The following is a 10965-nucleotide window of genomic DNA, read 5'->3' as shown; positions in this document are numbered from 1 at the left end:
CCCCCCAAAGTCATGTGTTGGAAACTGATTCTCCAATGCAACAGTGTTGGGAGATGGGGCCTTTGGGGGAGGTGTTTAGGATTCGTGCCATTATAAAAGGTTTCCTGGAGATTTTGACTCCTTTCCCATCCTGCCTTCTGACATGTGAGAAGGTGGCATTCAAGACATCATTCTGGAAGCTGACAGCAGCCTTCACCAGAGGCTGGAGCCTTGATCTTGGACTTTCCAGCCTCCAGAACCACGAGAAATAAATCGATGATCTTTGTAAATTACCCAGTCCATGATATTCTCTTGTAGTGGCACAAAGGGACTAAGCCATTACTTCTCCCTCTTACATGTAATGTGACTCATCTGTAAGGAAGATCTGTCCCTTCTCCCTCCATTTAGGTATTTATTCAATTACTTATAGCAGTTTGGATATTTATTTTATTCTCTAGGTGATAATCCCACACTGTCACTAATTTTATTGTTCAAATTGTTTCAGCTTCAGCCACTGGGAGCTGCTTCGATTGGGTCTGGTGTCCTTTCTACATATCTGTACCCTTTTTTGAGCATTTCCTTATTTTCTGGGAACACAAGATGCTTCAGGTTTATCTTGTGTTTTCTGTTTTTCTTTCTCTCTCTCTCTCTCTTTTTTTTTTTTTTTTTTTTTTGTTGAGATGGAGTCCTGCTGTATTGCTCAGGCTAGAGTGTAGTGGCATGATCTCGGCTCACCTCCTGGGTTCATGTGATTCTCCTGCCTCAGCCTCCCGAGTAGCTTGGATTACAGGTGTCCACCACCACGCCCAGCTAATTTTTGTATTTTTAGTAGAGATGGGTTTTTGCGATGTTGGCCAGGCTGGTTTCGAACTCCTGACCTCAGGCGATCTGCCCACCTCAGCCTCCCACAGTGCTGGGATTACAGGCATGAGTTACCGAGCCCAGACCCCCATCGAATCATTCATGTAGGCTGGGTATGGCCAGCTTTGGGAGGCCAAGGCGGGAGGATCGCTTGAGCCCAGGACTTTAAGACCAGCCTGGGCGACAAAGTGAGACCCCTATCTCTACAAAAAAAAAATAAAAAATTAGCTGGGCACAGCGGTATGTGCCTGTACCTTGTCTTGTGTTTTCTCTGTCCCAGTCATAACATCAGTGATTCCTCCCCTGGTTCCTTTTATTGGAGAATGGTATTTAGATCGGGGTGCTAGTGTGCTCACTGCTATTGGGGTATCAGATTAGCCATGTGTACACACATCTTTATTTATTTCTTCTTTTTTTTTTTTTTCTTTTTTATTGATCATTCTTGGGTGTTTCTCGCAGAGGGGGATTTGGCAGGGTCACAGGACAATAGTGGAGGGAAGGTCAGCAGATAAACAAGTGAACAAAGGTCTCTGGTTTTCCTAGGCAGAGGACCCTGCGGCCTTCCGCAGTGTTTGTGTCCCTGGGTACTTGCGATTAGGGAGTGGTGATGACTCTTAACGAACATGCTGCCTTCAAGCATCTGTTTAACAAAGCACATCTTGCACCGCCCTTAATCCATTCAACCCTGAGTGGATACAGCACATGTTTCAGAGAGCACAGGGTTGGGGGTAAGGTCACAGATCAACAGGATCCCAAGGCAGAAGAATTTTTCTTAGTACAGAACAAAATGAAAAGTCTCCCATGTCTACCTCTTTCTACACAGACACGGCAACCATCCGATTTCTCAATCTTTTCCCCACCTTTCCCCCCTTTCTATTCCACAAAACCGCCGTTGTCTTCATGGCCCGCTCTCAATGAGCTGTTGAGTACACCTCCCAGATGGGGTGGTGGCCGGGCAGAGGAGCTCCTCACTTCCCAGTAGGGGCGGCCGGGCAGAAGCGCCCCTCACCTCCCGGACGGGGCGGCTGGCCGGGCGGGGGGCTGACCCCCCACCTCCCTCCCGGACAGGGCGGCTGGCCGGGCAGAGGGGCTCCTCACTTCCCAGTAGGGGCAGCCGGGCAGAGGTGCCCCTCACTTCCCCGACGGGGCGGCTGGCCCGGCGGGGGGCTGACCCCCCCCACCTCCCTCCCGGACGGGGCGGCTGGCCGGGCAGAGGGGCTCCTCACTTCCCGGTAGGGGCGGCCGGGCAGAGGCGCCCCTCACCTCCCGGACAGGGTGGCTGGCCGGGCGGGGGGCTGACCCCCCCACCTCCCTCCCAGACGGGGCGGCTGGCCGGGCGGGGGTCTGACCCCCCCCACCTCCCTCCCGGACGGGGCGGCTGGCCGGGCGGGGGGCTGACCCCCCCACCTCCCTCCCGGACGGGGCGGCTGGCCGGGCGGGGGGCTGACCCCCCCACCTCCCTCCCGGACGGGGCGGCTGGCCAGGCGGGGGGCTGACCCCCCCACCTCCCTCCCAGACAGAGCGGCTGGCTGGGAAGAGGGGCTCCTCACTTCCCAGTAGGGGTGGCCGGGCAGAGGCACCCCTCACCTCCCGGACGGGGTGGCTGGCCCGGGCGGGGGGCTAACCCCCCCACCTCCCTCCCGGACGGGGCGGCTGGCCGGGCGGGGGGCTGACCCCCCACCTCCCTCCCAGACACAGCGGCTGGCCGGACAGAGGCGCCCCCCACCTCCTGGACAGGGTGGCTGGCCGGGCGGGGGGCTGATCCCCCCACCTCCTCCCGGACGGGGTGGCTGGCCAGGCGGGGGGCTGACCCCCCCACCTCCCTCCCGGATGGGGCGGCTGGCCGGGCGGGGGGCTGACCCCCCCACCTCCTTCCCGGACGGGGCGGCTGGCCGGGCAGAGGGGCTCCTCACTTCCCAGTAGGGGCGGCCGGGCAGAGGCACCCCTCGCCTCCCGGACGGGGCGGCTGGCCAGGCGGGGGGCTGACCCCCCCACCTCCCTCCCGGACGGGGCGGCTGGCCGGGCAGAGGGGCTCCTCACTTCCCGGTAGGGGCGGCCGGGCAGAGGCGCCCCTCACCTCCCGGACGGGGCGGCTGGCCGGGCGGGGGGCTGACCCCCCCACCTCCCTCCCGGACGAGGAGGGAGGACGCTCCTCACTTCTCAGACGGGGTGGCTGCCGGGCGGAGGGGCTCCTCACTTCTCAGACGGGGCGGCTGCCAGGCAGAGGGTCTCCTCACTTCTCAGACAGGGCGGCCGGGCAGAGACGCTCCTCACATCCCGGACGGGGCGGCAGGGCAGAGGTGCTCCCCACATCTCAGACGATGGGCGGCCGGGCAGAGACGCTCCTCACTTCCCAGATGTGATGGCGGCCGGGAAGAGGCGCTCCTCACTTCCTAGATGGGATGGCGGCCGGGCAGAGACGCTCCTCACTTTCCAGACTGGGCAGCCAGGCAGAGGGGCTCCTCACATCCCAGACGATGGGCGGTCAGGCGGAGACGCTCCTCACTTCCCAGACGGGGTGGCTGCCGGGCATAGGCTGCAATCTCGGCACTTAGGGAGGCCAAGGCAGGCGGCTGGGAGGTGGTTGTAGCGAACCGAGATCACGCCACTGCACTCCAGCCTGGGCGCCATTGAGCACTGAGTTAACGAGACTCCGTCTGCAATCCCGGCACCTCGGGAGGCCGAGGCTGGCGGATCACTCGCGGTTAGGAGCTGGAGACCAGCCCAGCCGACACATCGAAACCCCGTCTCCACCAAAAAAATACGAAAACCAGTCAGGCGTGGCGGCGCGCGCCTGCAATCGCAGGCACTTGGCAGGCTGAGGCAGGAGAATCGGGCAGGGAGGTTGCAGTGAGCTGAGAAGGCAGCAGCACCGTCCAGCTTCGGCTCGGCATCAGAGGGAGACCGTGGAAAGAGGGGAGAGGGGAGAGGTGAGGGGGGGAGGGGAGAGGGGAGAGGGGAGAGGGGGGAGGGGAGAGGGGAGAGGGAGCTCTATCTACCACACAGTCTTCAGTCTACTTTCTACTTTTAAATAGCTAATAAATCTCTATTTCTTCTTAACATTTTTCTTTTTGTAGGGATGGGGCTGTGCTATGTTGTCCAGGCTGGTCTTGAACTCCTAGCCTCAAGCGATTCTCCCCAAGCCACCCTGGTCTCCCAAATAGCTGGGATTACAAGTTTGAGCCCTTTCACCTGTATTCATAATATAAATATATATACTTACATATTTATTTCTGCATCTATATGTACTGACTATTTCTTTCTATAACATCTGTCTATATATATATATTAGAAAATCATGGATTGATACTGACACTTTTTTTTTTTTTTTTGAGACGGAGTCTCGCTATGTCACCCAGGCTGGAGTGCAGTGGCGCAATCTCAGCTCACTGCAAGCTCCGCCTCCTGGGTTCATGCCATTTTCCTGCCTCAGCCTCCCGAGTAGCTGGGACTACAGGCGCCCACAACCACGCCCAGCTAATTTTTTTTTTGTTTTTAGTAGAGACAGGGTTTCACTGTGTTAGCCAGGATGGTCTCGATCTCCTGACGTCATGATCCACCCACCCTGGCCTCCCAAAGTGCTGGGATTACAGGCATGAGCCACTGCGCCCAGCCTATACTGACACTTCTGATTCCAACCAGCACAATGTTCATTCTAGCCACTTCCTTTACCCTTGACATATTTGTAACTTTTTTCGCTGACAGAGAGAAACCTAGCTCATCTACAATTAATTCACTCATTTGCTCAATTGCAATATTCACATATAGTAGTTACAGATGGCTAAGCCATGAGAACTAGATTTTTGAACTAGAGTATAGTGTTGGTGTATAGGTATTTTCATTTTTAGCCTAACAGTATCCAGTGGAAACATTGTTTCCCAAATTTACTGAGATCAACTCCATTCTTCCCCTCGCTCTTCAGTGTGGTTGATTTTCATTTGTGGTGCAGTTGAGTTTATATTTTACTATTTGTTTTCCATTTGGAGTACACATCATATCCTTGATTTTAATCAGTTATCTTTTAAAGTGTGTATAACAGGACTATGATTTTTCAGTCAGAGCTATACCAAATGGTTCTCAGAGAGTGGGCACTCCCTCTTCATTCCTGCTACTCTTTTTCCCATACCACTTCCAGCCTCTTTTTTTTTTTTTTCCTTTTTTTGCAACAGAGTCTCCCTCTGTCACCCAGGCTGGAGTGCAGTGGCGTGATCTCGGCTCACTGCAAGCTCCGCCTCCCGGGTTCACGCCATTCTCCTGCCTCAGCCTCCTGAGTAGCTGGGTCTACAGGCGCCCGCCACCACACCTGGCTAATTTTTTGTATTTTTAGTAGAGACGGGGTTTCACTGTGTTAGCCAGGATGGTCTCGATCTCTTGACCTCGTGATCCACCTGACTTGGCCCCCCAAAGTGCTGGGATTACAGGCATAAGCTACCGCACCTAGCCTTTTTTTTTTTTTTTTAAGAGATGGGATCTGGCTCTGTCACACAGGCTGGAGTGCAGTAGCACAATCACGAGTCACTGCATCCCTGACCTCCTAGGCTCAAATGATCCCCCTACCTCAGCTTCCTGAGTAGCTGGGACTACAGGTGTGCACCACCACATCTGGCTAATTAAAAACAATTTTTTTTTCAGAGATAGGGTCCTGCTATGTTGCCTAGACTGGTCTCGAAATCCTGGCCTCAAGCAATCCTCCCACCTTGGCCTCCTAAAGTGCTGAGATTATAGGCATGAGCCACCTTGCCTACTGCCCTAATTCTTTTAAATAATTTCCCACCTGCCCCTGTAGGTAACCAACATCCTTAGTTTCTTGTCTATCCTTCCTGTATTTCTTTTTCATTGAGGTGAGATTCACATAAAGTTAGCCATTTGAAAGTGAACAATTCAGTGACATTTGACACACTCAGTGCTGTGCAGTCACCAATTCTCTTTAATTCCCAAATACCCCCAAAGAAGACCCTATGCCCATTAAATAGCCCCTCCTCATTCCCCTGGCCCCAGCTGCTGGCAACCTACAATCCCCTTCCTGTCTCTGTAGATTGACCTGTCCTGGACATTTCATAGATATGGGATCACACACTGTGTGGCCTTTTGTGTCTGGCTTCTTTCACTGAGCATGATGCCAAGGTTCATCCACACTATGTAGCCTGTGTCAGACCCCCATTCCTTTTAATGGCTGAGTGATATTCCATTGTATGGATGGATCACATTGTGTTTACCCATCCATCAAACAACAGACACTTGCATTGTTTCCACCTTTTGGCCACTGTGAATCATGTTGCTATGACCATGGTGTGCAAGTATCTGAGTCCCTGCTTCCAATTCTTTTAGTGTATCCTGGAAGTCAGATTCCTGGGTCATACAGTGACTCTGTGTTTAACTTTTTCTTTGAGATGGAGTTTCGCTCTTGTCGCCCAGGCTGGAGTGCAATGGTGTGGTCTCAGCTCACTGCAACCCTCCTGGGTTCAAGTGATTCTCCTGCCTCAGCCTCCCGAGTAGCTGGGATAACAGGAGCCCGCCACCACCCCCAGCTAATTTTTGTATTTTTAGTAGAGATGGAGTTTTACCATGTTGGCCAGGCTGGTCATGAACTCCTGACCTCAGGTGATCCACCTGCCTCGGCCTCCTAAAGTGCTGGGATTACAGGCATGAGCCACCATGCCTGGTCTGTGTTTAACTTTTTGAAGGACTCAGACTATTCCCAGGTACTTTCTTAACACCTGGTAATGTTGATGCTGGCATCTGTCTCCTCTAAAGGGCATGGGCTTTGTGGGGCAAGAACTTGCTGTATCCTCAGTGTCTGGCTCCCCAGTGTGTGTGTGTGTGTGTGGGCTTGGGAAAAACTAGCACGGTGCAAGGGCTCAGTAGCAGCTGGCAGAATTGATAAGACTGAGAAGTGAGGCCAACTGGACTTCCTGGGTCGAGCGGGGACTTGGAGAACTTTTCTGTCTTACAAGAGGTTTGTAAAATGCACCAATCAGTGCTCTGTAAAATGGACCAATCAGCACTCTGTAAAATGGACCAATCAGCAGGACATGGGCAGGGACAAATAAGGGAATAAAAGCTGGCCGCCCCAGCCAGCAGCAGCAACCCGCTCAGGTCCCCTTCCACACTGTGGAAGCTTTGTTCTTTTGGTCTTCATAATAAATCTTGCTGCTGCTCACTGTTTGGGTCCGTGCCACCTTTAAGAGCTGTAACACTCACCACGAAGGTCCGCGGCTTCATTCTTGAAGTCAGCGAGACCACAAACCCACTGGAAGGAACCAACTCTGGACACATCTTGGGGGCTTGTCTGGGATATCGCCTTTTGGTGAGTACCATCGGACCCATTTTGCTTGCTATTCTGTCCTATTTTTCCTTAGAATTCAGGGGCTAAACACTGGGCACTTGTCGGCCAGTTAAAAGCAACTAGCGTGGCCGCCAGACTAAAGACACTGGTGTCAGGCTTTCTGGGAAAGGGCTCTCTAACAACCCCCATCTCTTTGGAGTTGGGAGTGTTGGTTTGCCTGGAACCAGCTTCCACTTTTCCTGTACTTCCGGACTGAGCCAAGTGTCAACAGAGAGGAAAGCCATTTAGCTCCAGGGCCCTGACAAAAAGTTGGTTGACCCTGCAGCCATGAGCGGAACTCTCAAAGTCACGTCACCCAAGCGAGACTTGCCCATTTATCCTATCTATCCTGACCCTTGACTCCTGGGTCCTAATGCCTGTCAGACATACTTCCTCCCGCCTCTCCTCTCTGAGGCTAGTCCTGTTTCTAAAAACCACTCCCTGTCTCTGGTGCTTTTCTAGTTTATCCTATAAGAATGACTTCTAGTATACATTTCAGGACTCTGTTCCTTTCTTTAGGCATCTGGGCTCACCAATCAGAAAGACAATCTTTGCCCAAAGCCCTGTCAGCAGGGAGACTATCTGGAATTTTAGGATCCCTCCTCAGACTAGCAGGCCTAACAAAGGCTATTCCCAAAGCTAGGATATGGGGAGCCTCAGAAATGATATCCTTCCTATTCACATGATGAGAAGTGAGGACAAAAGGCATCACTCTAGAGATCCCTTCCCTCCCTCAGGGTATGGCCCTTCACTCCATTTTGAGACATAACATCTTTATAGAACAAGGGTAAGGTCCCAATACTAACAGGAGAAAATGCTTAGGACTCTAACAGGTCTTCGAGAATGTGTTGGTAAGGGCCACTAAATCTGTTTTTTCTCAGTCTTCTTTGTGGTCTAAGAGGAAAGGCAAGGATGCATGTTTCCGAGAATGCATCAGTAAGGGCCACTAAATCTGACCTTCCTCAGTCCTCTTTGTGGTCTAGGAGGAAAACTAGTGTTTCTGCTGCTGCTTCGGTGAGCGCAACTATTACGATCAGCAGGGTCCAGGGACTGTTGCAGGTTCTTGGGTGGGGGAGGGGGGAAAACAAACCAAAACTGCGAGCAGTTCTTCTTTCACATGGGAAACACTCAGGCATCAAGAGGCTCACCCTTGAAATGCATCCTAAGCCACTGGGACCAATTTGACCCAGAAACCCTGAAAAAGAGGTGGCTCATTTTTTTTTCCTGCACTGTGGCCTTGCCCCAATATTCTCTCTCTGATGGGGAAAAATGGACACCTGAAGGAAGTATAAATTACAATACTATCATGCAGCTTGACTTTTTCTGTAAGAGGGAAGGCAAATGGAGTGAAATACCTTATGTCCAAGCTTTCTTTTCATTGAAGGAGAATCCACAACTATGCAAAGCTTGCAATTTACATCCCACAGGAGGAGCTCTCAGCTTACCTCTATATCCTAGCCTTCCTACAGCTCCCATTCCTATTAAGGATAAGCCTCGTCTAATCTCCCCCACCCAGAAGGAAACAAGCAAAGAAATCTCCAAGGGACCACAAAACCCCCTGGGCTATCAGTTATGTCCCCTTCAAGCTATAGGGGTAGGGATTTTGGCCCAATCTGGGTACATGTCCCTTCTCCCTCTCGATTTAAAGCAGATCAAGGTAGACCTGGGGAAGTTTTCAGATGATCCTGATAGGTATACAGATGTCCTATAGGGTCTAGGGCAAACCTTTGACCTCACTTGGAGAGATGTCATGCTATTGTTAGATCAAACCCTGGTCTTTAATGAAAAGAATGGAGCTTTAGCTGCAGCCCAAGAGTTTGGAGATACCTTTTATCTTAATCAAGTAAATGATAGGATGACAGCTGAAGAAAGGGACAAATTCCCTACTGGTCAGCAAGCCATCCCCAGTATGGATCCCCACTGGGACCTCGACTCAGATCATGGGGACTGGAGTCGCAAACATCTGTTGACCTGTGTTCTAGAAGGACTAAGGAGAATTAGGAAAAACCCCATGAATTATTCAATGATGTCCACCACAACTCAGGGAAAGGAAGAAAATCCTACCGCCTTCCTCGAGTGGCTACAGCAGGCCTTAAGAAAATATACTCCCCTGTCACCTGACTCTCTCGAAGGTCAATTGATCCTCAAACATAACTTTATTACCCAATCAGCGAAGATATCAGGAGAAAGCTCCAAAAGTGAGCCCTGGGCCCTGAACAAAATCTGGACGCATTGTTAAACCGGGCAACCTCGGTGTTCTATAATAGGGACCAAGAGAAACAGGCCGAAAAGGAAAAGCGAGATCAGAGGAAGGCCACAGCCTTAGTCATGGCCCTCAGACAAACAAACCTTGGTGGTTCAGAGAGGACAGAAAATGGAACAGGCCAATCACCTAGTAGGGCTTGTTATCAGTGTGGTTTGCAAGGACACTTTAAAAAAGATTGTCCAATGAGAAACAAGCTGCCCTCTAGCCCATGTCCACTATGCTGAGGCAATCACTGGAAGGCGCACTGCCCCAGAGGGCAAAGGCTCTGTGGGCCAGAAGCCCCCAACCAGATGATCCAACAACAGGACTGAGGGTGCCTGGGGCAAGCGCCAGCTCATGTCATCACTCTCACTGAGCCCCGGGTATGATTAACCAATGAGGGCCAGGAAATTGACTTCCTCCTGGATACTGGTGCAGCCTTCTCAGTGTTAATCTCCTGCCCCAGACAGCTGTCCTCAAGGTCCATTACCATCCGAGGAATCCTGGGACAGCCTGTAACCAGGTATTTCTCCCACCTCCTCAGATGTAATTAGGAGACTTTGCTCTATTCACATGCCTTTCTTGTTATGCCTGAAAGTCCCACACCCTTATTAGGGAGGGACATATTAGCCAAAGCTGGAGCTATTATTTACTTGAATATGGGGACCAAATTACCCATTTGTTGTCCCCTACTTGAGGAGGGAATCAACCCTGAAGTCTGGGCATTGGAAGGACAATTTGGAAGGGCAAAAAATGCCCGCCCCATCCAAATCAGGCTAAAAGACCCCATCAATTTTCCTTATCAAAGGCAATATCCCTTAGGGCCTGAAGCTCATAAAGGATTACAGGATACTGTTAGACATTTAAAAGCTCAAGGCTTACTAAGAAAATGCAGTAGTCCCTGCAACACCCCAATTCTAGGAGTACAAAAACCGAATGGTCAGTGGAGGCTAGTGCAAGATCTTAGACTAATCAATGAGGCAGTAATTCCTCTATATCCAGTTGTACCCAACCCCTATACCCTGTTCTCTCGAATACCAGAGGAAGCAGAATGGTTCACTGTTCTGGACCTTAAGGATGTCTTCTTCTGTACTCCCCTGCACTCTGACTCCCAGTTTCTCTTTGCTTTTGAGGATCCCACAGACCACAGGTCCCAACTTACATGGAAGGTCTTGCCCCAAGGGTTTAGGGATAGCCCTCATCTGTTTGGTCAGGTACTGGCCCAAGATCTAGGCCACTTCTTAAGTCCAGGCACTCTGGTCCTTCAATATGTGGATGATTTACTTGTGGCTACCAGTTTGGAAGACTCATGCCAGCAGACTACTCTCGATCTCTTGAATTTTCTAGCTAATCAAGGGTACAAGATGTCTAAATCAAAGGCCCAGCTCTGCCTACAAGTCAAATATCTAGGCCTAATCTTAGCCAGAGGAACCAGGGCCCTCAGCAAGGAATGAATACAGCCTATACTGGCTTATCCTCGCCCTAAGACATTAAAACAGTTGTGGGGGTTCCTTGGAATCACTGACTTTTGCCGACTATGGATCCCCAGATACAG

The sequence above is a fragment of the Pan paniscus genome, chromosome 20 (genome assembly GCF_029289425.2).
Source record: "Pan paniscus chromosome 20, NHGRI_mPanPan1-v2.0_pri, whole genome shotgun sequence".
Taxonomy (NCBI): domain Eukaryota; kingdom Metazoa; phylum Chordata; class Mammalia; order Primates; family Hominidae; genus Pan; species Pan paniscus.
The sequence above is the reverse complement of the archived record's forward strand: the minus strand, read 5'-3'. Positions refer to the sequence as shown.